Genomic DNA, 10,603 nt, shown 5'->3' on the forward strand with positions numbered 1-10,603 from the left:
GAGAAACAAGTTTTTTTTTTATCCTGCTTCAAAACTAATACAATGCTGCCATCTTGTGTTCATTGAGGGGAGAGCAGCAGACAGAGAATTTCTGTTCCCCTTTTTTGTCCTTATTTAATCCCTCGCCATGGAAACACCGTTTGAGATATCCAATATCCGTTCACATTTTAGCATCTTCAGTATCTTTGTTTCATGTTGACCGAGTTTGGTGGAGATTGAATAAAACGCCTACGAGGAGAACGTAAAAACTCAGACCCCGATTTAACCAAAAATTTACCTTCAAACCAAAATATCTGACTTCCTGTTGGTCGGAGCTAATGACTGTAAATTAGAAAGTTGTCCGGCTCGATGAGGTCAATATATATACTGAGTTTGGTGATTGTAGATGAAACGAAGCCCTTCACTTTTGTCAAAAGGTGGCGCTAGAGAGCCCCTCATCCCCGCCCGTTTCTGAGGCTTTGTCCATGTGTACTGACTGACATCTCTGATGTGTGTGTTGAGTTTCAAGCAGTTTCAAGCAATTTCAAGCATGCTAAGAGCCTCAGAACAGCCAAAAGATTATTAAACTTTGACACGTTGCCATGGCAACAGTATTTGAAATTTCAGGAATCCATTTCATACGTCTCTATCTCTCATGTTTTCACATTATACTGATGAAGTTTGAAGTAAATGGGGTGAAAATAAGATGGTGATTCAAAGCATTTTTGAAAGTGACACACTTCCTGCTGCCAGTTGGTGGCGCTATAACTTTGACTCACAAAAGTCATATCCATGTGATCGGCCTCTTACAACAAACACACAGCTGAAGTTTCATCCAAATCAGTCAATGTTTGCACAAGTTATAACACACTTCCTGTTTCCCTTTTCTCGCCATAAATTCGTTGCTTCGCCACGGCCAAACCATTTGAGATATCAAAAATCCGCTCGCAATTTAGCATCCTGGATATGTTCACTTGATGCTGACCGAGTTTGGCAATGATCGAAACAATGGCCTCGGAGGAGTATATTAAATTCCAGAGCATGGGTTTTCCGAACAACCGATTATAGCTCACTTCCTGTTGGGCTGACGCATAACTATGAGCACGAAAGTTGTTCGGCCCGATGAGATCTAAATGTGTACCAAGTTTCATACATGTACGTGCAAGTGTGTTTGATATATGGACCAAGTTTTCAGACCCCACTTTAGGGGGCGCTGTCGAGCCCCCCTGCCACGCCCGGGTACCAGCTTCAGTCCGGCTCTGATGGCCGCGCATTCCGACGCCTGTGCGAAGTTTCAAGAGTTTTCGAGCATGTTAAGTTCCCCAAAAGTACCCGAGAAGTCGAAAAAAAAAATAAAAAAAAAAAAATAAAAAAAAACAAAGAATAATCTGAGGAAGAACAATAGGGCTCTGCGCCCTTTCAGGGCTTGGGCCCTAATTAAAGCTGCGAGCAGCGATGACGGGCCCAAGCCGGTGGCACCGCCACGCCGGTGGCATCAGCTTAACTGTGCACGGCAGGCAATATGCATTTAAACAGGAGAATATTTTAGAATCGCTCGAATGTGCCACATTTACCGCAGCAACTGGTGCCACTATCACCACAAGCCACACCCATGATGTAATTTAAATTTAGATTAATTTTAATATCATAGGATAAAATAGATAAAAGTTATATTTTCCTGCTCAAAATTTTGTAAGTCCAGAAGGCCAGTATTTAATTCAAGGTGTTTGTAGTTCTTTTTTACTTATTCACACTAAAGTAGGGATGAAACGGTATGGAAATTTAACATCACGATTATAGTGACCCAAATTATCACGGTTATCAATATTATCACGGTTTTGTTCAAACAAGATGAAAGTGTTCAAAAAGAACAGATGCACACACTTAAAACATTTCAACAAGTTTTATATTTGAAATTAAACAAACAACAAATAACTAAAGCAGCTCTAAGCACTTTTTTAAGCTAGATTCTGTGGGATTTCTTTACTTAATGGCCGTCGTCAATAGCAACGCATAACGCATAAATAATAATAATTTGTCGTAAATATAATCTCTAATATTATCTCTAAATATATTCTCAAGAAATATTCTCATCAGTGTTCAGCTATGATGCATTTAAATCTAGCATATTTTGTGTTAGAGCCCAAACAGTATCCAAGTGAAATAATGCATATCCATATTTCCATATGATTTGACAGTTTATTTTATTAAATATCAAAATGTGTGCATCATACCTGACACCTAGATGAACACTTTACAGTCAGTTTTATGACTGTCATTCTCTTTAAATGCTAGTGAAGTTTGGTAACGTTATACACGTTTCAATGTTGTATGTAACTTTGCAGACGGTCCCTAACTTCGCCAGCGTTATGCCAGTCATATCAGATGCGCTGTGGTTCTGCTGTGTTTTTTTTAAACCATTTTACCTAAATCACCAAAATAATAAATGTTATATTTACCCATGGCCTTCCCTGTTATACAGAAATGTAATAGTTATCAAACCTTCCTTAACTGCATAAATAATAAATGAAATATAGATGAATCATCATTAAAGCTACAATTTTCTCTGTTCCTGTTGTTCTTTGATGAACATTAATGACAGGCATCATCAGTGCTCCTGTCACTTTAAGAACAGCCGTGGATCTCATGCGCTGTCCCGCGCATCTCATTTCCTCACAACTCTTTAAGTTCATTTAAGACGTTATTTAACTAATTTAAGACTCGAATATGAGAATACTCACAATCCTCTGTGTTATTGTTTGTTCAAGAGCAAAAGAGAACTCGATGTGAGCAGGAAACTGACGCGAGTCTATCTATGCGTCGAGTGTGTGTGTGTGTGTGTGTGTGTGTGTGTGTGTGTGTGTCAGTGTCCCTTGATTAGCTGACATGAGACGCATCCACACAGATAGGACACTGACACACACACACACACACACACACACACACACACACACACACACACACACACACACACACACACACACACACACACACACACACACGCACACACACACACACACAGCATACCAGCATAGCCATACAGTTTAAGTTCACCTACACTTTATATTAATAAAAAGGTTTACAGTGCAAATACTGTTGTTGCATATACTGTGCATAAAATTTGAAAACATTTGCAAAAAACACCACTGTATCATTAATTTTTTTTTAAACCTTTAAGTAACCATTTTTTAAACATCTATAAACATTACTTTTACATAGATAGACGGACCAGATATTCCTAACACTTTGGGAATACTTAAGGGTTACTAGTTGTTTTGTAAACTGTCTATAAACATTATCTGGATGGTTATTATAAAGTTGCAACCGATGACTATAATACCTTGTTAAATAGTTAAAAGAGTACCAGTAAAACGTGGGCAGTACCAGTAAAACATGTGGGTTGTCCTGATACTGTACTTCAAAATGTAACAGTGTAAAAATTGCCACAGAATAAAGTAATTGTTCAAGATCTATTGGTAACTCATAAAAAATAATGTCATATTTGCAAACTGTCACTACCGTATATATCCCGACACTAGCACATTAAGATAAGCTATGAAAAAAATCCAACGCTATCTCACGACCAATTCGTACATATTTTACGAGGTGGCTAATTCGTACGAATTTGTACGACCTCACTCGTACGAATTTGTACGTTTTGTCTAAACCCCAGTGACGGGTAGGTTTAGGGGCGGGGTTTGAGGTAGGTCATTCGTAAGAATTCATACGAATTTGTCAACTCGTCAAATATGTACGAATTAGCAAAAATCGTACACATTCGTACGAGTGAGGTCGTACAAATTCGTACGAATTAGCCACCTCGTAAAATATGTACGAATTGCCGTGAGATCGGGTTGAAAAAATCATGTTCCTCTGCCTCTTTCTGGTTAAATAATGTTTATAATAATTGTTAATATAGCATGCTATATTAACTATTCCAGGTTATTTATGCATAGCATAAATAATAGTTAGTAGAGCATGCTATGCCACTTTCATCAAAACCTATTACAAAGCTATAGCAATCTCATGTCATTCCGTCTTTTCGAAAAAAAAGTTGCACTAACTGTTCGTTACAAGCAGCATTTGCCATCAGGCAGGTAACGATAGCTAACATAAACATATTTTTGCTAGCCTACCTGCTGCAAACTTACACTTTTTTTGTACAAGACAAGTAGAGCTATTTTATCCAGTGTAATTTATCACATACCACTATCTTGTTTTTTCTTATCCTCCTCTTCCTTTCTCTATTTTCTTTTCTGGCTTCCTGAAGCATAAAATTCCGCTTAAAATCCGAAGATTTTGTATTTTGCCGCAGCAGAGATCGCGTGGTTGGCTGGCTGCTGTCAGCGACTTCTGAGAGGGGCCCCTTAAGGGGGATCCCGATAACAGTGTCATTGCACTTTACTGCATTGACTATCAATGGGGCGCTCACACAGTTTGTCGTTTCATTTTATTCTTAACCTGTCGCTGTCTTGGGGCCCCAGGCCAGCTCGAGGCCCCAAGCAATTGCTTGGTTTGCCTGCCTTGTCGCGACGGGCCTGCACACACACACACACACACACACACACACACACACACACACACACACACACACACACACACACACACACACACACACACACACACACACACACACACACACACACACACACACACACACACACACACACAGAAAGAGAGTTTAAAAAATAACACAACACTGCCACCCTTTAGTGAGGGGAGGGCAGACAGAGAATAAATATTCAGAAGAAATATATTAAATAAAATAAATATATTGATCTGAAAAATAGTATGATTATTTTAAAGCTATTTGGTTACATTTTAATAAAACATTGTTTTAGTATGTTTTTAAACACACACACATACACGTTGTAATACCAGTGTAATACCCATGTCATTATACAAATTTGTGTCCTCATAAATCACAAACAAGAGAGAGAGAGAGAGAGAGAGAGAGAGAGAGAGAAACAAGTTTTTTTTTTATCCTGCTTCAAAACTAATACAATGCTGCCATCTTGTGTTCATTGAGGGGAGAGCAGCAGACAGAGAATTTCTGTTCCCCTTTTTTGTCCTTATTTAATCCCTCGCCATGGAAACACCGTTTGAGATATCCAATATCCGTTCACATTTTAGCATCTTCAGTATCTTTGTTTCATGTTGACCGAGTTTGGTGGAGATTGAATAAAACGCCTACGAGGAGAACGTAAAAACTCAGACCCCGATTTAACCAAAAATTTACCTTCAAACCAAAATATCTGACTTCCTGTTGGTCGGAGCTAATGACTGTAAATTAGAAAGTTGTCCGGCTCGATGAGGTCAATATATATACTGAGTTTGGTGATTGTAGATGAAACGAAGCCCTTCACTTTTGTCAAAAGGTGGCGCTAGAGAGCCCCTCATCCCCGCCCGTTTCTGAGGCTTTGTCCATGTGTACTGACTGACATCTCTGATGTGTGTGTTGAGTTTCAAGCAGTTTCAAGCAATTTCAAGCATGCTAAGAGCCTCAGAACAGCCAAAAGATTATTAAACTTTGACACGTTGCCATGGCAACAGTATTTGAAATTTCAGGAATCCATTTCATACGTCTCTATCTCTCATGTTTTCACATTATACTGATGAAGTTTGAAGTAAATGGGGTGAAAATAAGATGGTGATTCAAAGCATTTTTGAAAGTGACACACTTCCTGCTGCCAGTTGGTGGCGCTATAACTTTGACTCACAAAAGTCATATCCATGTGATCGGCCTCTTACAACAAACACACAGCTGAAGTTTCATCCAAATCAGTCAATGTTTGCACAAGTTATAACACACTTCCTGTTTCCCTTTTCTCGCCATAAATTCGTTGCTTCGCCACGGCCAAACCATTTGAGATATCAAAAATCCGCTCGCAATTTAGCATCCTGGATATGTTCACTTGATGCTGACCGAGTTTGGCAATGATCGAAACAATGGCCTCGGAGGAGTATATTAAATTCCAGAGCATGGGTTTTCCGAACAACCGATTATAGCTCACTTCCTGTTGGGCTGACGCATAACTATGAGCACGAAAGTTGTTCGGCCCGATGAGATCTAAATGTGTACCAAGTTTCATACATGTACGTGCAAGTGTGTTTGATATATGGACCAAGTTTTCAGACCCCACTTTAGGGGGCGCTGTCGAGCCCCCCTGCCACGCCCGGGTACCAGCTTCAGTCCGGCTCTGATGGCCGCGCATTCCGACGCCTGTGCGAAGTTTCAAGAGTTTTCGAGCATGTTAAGTTCCCCAAAAGTACCCGAGAAGTCGAAAAAAAAAATAAAAAAAAAAAAATAAAAAAAAACAAAGAATAATCTGAGGAAGAACAATAGGGCTCTGCGCCCTTTCAGGGCTTGGGCCCTAATTAAAGCTGCGAGCAGCGATGACGGGCCCAAGCCGGTGGCACCGCCACGCCGGTGGCATCAGCTTAACTGTGCACGGCAGGCAATATGCATTTAAACAGGAGAATATTTTAGAATCGCTCGAATGTGCCACATTTACCGCAGCAACTGGTGCCACTATCACCACAAGCCACACCCATGATGTAATTTAAATTTAGATTAATTTTAATATCATAGGATAAAATAGATAAAAGTTATATTTTCCTGCTCAAAATTTTGTAAGTCCAGAAGGCCAGTATTTAATTCAAGGTGTTTGTAGTTCTTTTTTACTTATTCACACTAAAGTAGGGATGAAACGGTATGGAAATTTAACATCACGATTATAGTGACCCAAATTATCACGGTTATCAATATTATCACGGTTTTGTTCAAACAAGATGAAAGTGTTCAAAAAGAACAGATGCACACACTTAAAACATTTCAACAAGTTTTATATTTGAAATTAAACAAACAACAAATAACTAAAGCAGCTCTAAGCACTTTTTTAAGCTAGATTCTGTGGGATTTCTTTACTTAATGGCCGTCGTCAATAGCAACGCATAACGCATAAATAATAATAATTTGTCGTAAATATAATCTCTAATATTATCTCTAAATATATTCTCAAGAAATATTCTCATCAGTGTTCAGCTATGATGCATTTAAATCTAGCATATTTTGTGTTAGAGCCCAAACAGTATCCAAGTGAAATAATGCATATCCATATTTCCATATGATTTGACAGTTTATTTTATTAAATATCAAAATGTGTGCATCATACCTGACACCTAGATGAACACTTTACAGTCAGTTTTATGACTGTCATTCTCTTTAAATGCTAGTGAAGTTTGGTAACGTTATACACGTTTCAATGTTGTATGTAACTTTGCAGACGGTCCCTAACTTCGCCAGCGTTATGCCAGTCATATCAGATGCGCTGTGGTTCTGCTGTGTTTTTTTTAAACCATTTTACCTAAATCACCAAAATAATAAATGTTATATTTACCCATGGCCTTCCCTGTTATACAGAAATGTAATAGTTATCAAACCTTCCTTAACTGCATAAATAATAAATGAAATATAGATGAATCATCATTAAAGCTACAATTTTCTCTGTTCCTGTTGTTCTTTGATGAACATTAATGACAGGCATCATCAGTGCTCCTGTCACTTTAAGAACAGCCGTGGATCTCATGCGCTGTCCCGCGCATCTCATTTCCTCACAACTCTTTAAGTTCATTTAAGACGTTATTTAACTAATTTAAGACTCGAATATGAGAATACTCACAATCCTCTGTGTTATTGTTTGTTCAAGAGCAAAAGAGAACTCGATGTGAGCAGGAAACTGACGCGAGTCTATCTATGCGTCGAGTGTGTGTGTGTGTGTGTGTGTGTGTGTGTGTGTGTGTGTCAGTGTCCCTTGATTAGCTGACATGAGACGCATCCACACAGATAGGACACTGACACACACACACACACACACACACACACACACACACACACACACACACACACACACACACACACACACACACACACACACACACACGCACACACACACACACACAGCATACCAGCATAGCCATACAGTTTAAGTTCACCTACACTTTATATTAATAAAAAGGTTTACAGTGCAAATACTGTTGTTGCATATACTGTGCATAAAATTTGAAAACATTTGCAAAAAACACCACTGTATCATTAATTTTTTTTTAAACCTTTAAGTAACCATTTTTTAAACATCTATAAACATTACTTTTACATAGATAGACGGACCAGATATTCCTAACACTTTGGGAATACTTAAGGGTTACTAGTTGTTTTGTAAACTGTCTATAAACATTATCTGGATGGTTATTATAAAGTTGCAACCGATGACTATAATACCTTGTTAAATAGTTAAAAGAGTACCAGTAAAACGTGGGCAGTACCAGTAAAACATGTGGGTTGTCCTGATACTGTACTTCAAAATGTAACAGTGTAAAAATTGCCACAGAATAAAGTAATTGTTCAAGATCTATTGGTAACTCATAAAAAATAATGTCATATTTGCAAACTGTCACTACCGTATATATCCCGACACTAGCACATTAAGATAAGCTATGAAAAAAATCCAACGCTATCTCACGACCAATTCGTACATATTTTACGAGGTGGCTAATTCGTACGAATTTGTACGACCTCACTCGTACGAATTTGTACGTTTTGTCTAAACCCCAGTGACGGGTAGGTTTAGGGGCGGGGTTTGAGGTAGGTCATTCGTAAGAATTCATACGAATTTGTCAACTCGTCAAATATGTACGAATTAGCAAAAATCGTACACATTCGTACGAGTGAGGTCGTACAAATTCGTACGAATTAGCCACCTCGTAAAATATGTACGAATTGCCGTGAGATCGGGTTGAAAAAATCATGTTCCTCTGCCTCTTTCTGGTTAAATAATGTTTATAATAATTGTTAATATAGCATGCTATATTAACTATTCCAGGTTATTTATGCATAGCATAAATAATAGTTAGTAGAGCATGCTATGCCACTTTCATCAAAACCTATTACAAAGCTATAGCAATCTCATGTCATTCCGTCTTTTCGAAAAAAAAGTTGCACTAACTGTTCGTTACAAGCAGCATTTGCCATCAGGCAGGTAACGATAGCTAACATAAACATATTTTTGCTAGCCTACCTGCTGCAAACTTACACTTTTTTTGTACAAGACAAGTAGAGCTATTTTATCCAGTGTAATTTATCACATACCACTATCTTGTTTTTTCTTATCCTCCTCTTCCTTTCTCTATTTTCTTTTCTGGCTTCCTGAAGCATAAAATTCCGCTTAAAATCCGAAGATTTTGTATTTTGCCGCAGCAGAGATCGCGTGGTTGGCTGGCTGCTGTCAGCGACTTCTGAGAGGGGCCCCTTAAGGGGGATCCCGATAACAGTGTCATTGCACTTTACTGCATTGACTATCAATGGGGCGCTCACACAGTTTGTCGTTTCATTTTATTCTTAACCTGTCGCTGTCTTGGGGCCCCAGGCCAGCTCGAGGCCCCAAGCAATTGCTTGGTTTGCCTGCCTTGTCGCGACGGGCCTGCACACACACACACACACACACACACACACACACACACACACACACACACACACACACACACACACACACACACACACACACACACACACACACACACACACACACACACACACACACACACACACACACACACACAGAAAGAGAGTTTAAAAAATAACACAACACTGCCACCCTTTAGTGAGGGGAGGGCAGACAGAGAATAAATATTCAGAAGAAATATATTAAATAAAATAAATATATTGATCTGAAAAATAGTATGATTATTTTAAAGCTATTTGGTTACATTTTAATAAAACATTGTTTTAGTATGTTTTTAAACACACACACATACACGTTGTAATACCAGTGTAATACCCATGTCATTATACAAATTTGTGTCCTCATAAATCACAAACAAGAGAGAGAGAGAGAGAGAGAGAGAGAGAGAGAGAAACAAGTTTTTTTTTTATCCTGCTTCAAAACTAATACAATGCTGCCATCTTGTGTTCATTGAGGGGAGAGCAGCAGACAGAGAATTTCTGTTCCCCTTTTTTGTCCTTATTTAATCCCTCGCCATGGAAACACCGTTTGAGATATCCAATATCCGTTCACATTTTAGCATCTTCAGTATCTTTGTTTCATGTTGACCGAGTTTGGTGGAGATTGAATAAAACGCCTACGAGGAGAACGTAAAAACTCAGACCCCGATTTAACCAAAAATTTACCTTCAAACCAAAATATCTGACTTCCTGTTGGTCGGAGCTAATGACTGTAAATTAGAAAGTTGTCCGGCTCGATGAGGTCAATATATATACTGAGTTTGGTGATTGTAGATGAAACGAAGCCCTTCACTTTTGTCAAAAGGTGGCGCTAGAGAGCCCCTCATCCCCGCCCGTTTCTGAGGCTTTGTCCATGTGTACTGACTGACATCTCTGATGTGTGTGTTGAGTTTCAAGCAGTTTCAAGCAATTTCAAGCATGCTAAGAGCCTCAGAACAGCCAAAAGATTATTAAACTTTGACACGTTGCCATGGCAACAGTATTTGAAATTTCAGGAATCCATTTCATACGTCTCTATCTCTCATGTTTTCACATTATACTGATGAAGTTTGAAGTAAATGGGGTGAAAATAAGATGGTGATTCAAAGCATTTTTGAAAGTGAC

This window comes from Gobio gobio, assembly GCF_949357685.1.
Source record: "Gobio gobio genome assembly, chromosome: 10".
In the NCBI taxonomy this organism is placed as follows: domain Eukaryota; kingdom Metazoa; phylum Chordata; class Actinopteri; order Cypriniformes; family Gobionidae; genus Gobio; species Gobio gobio.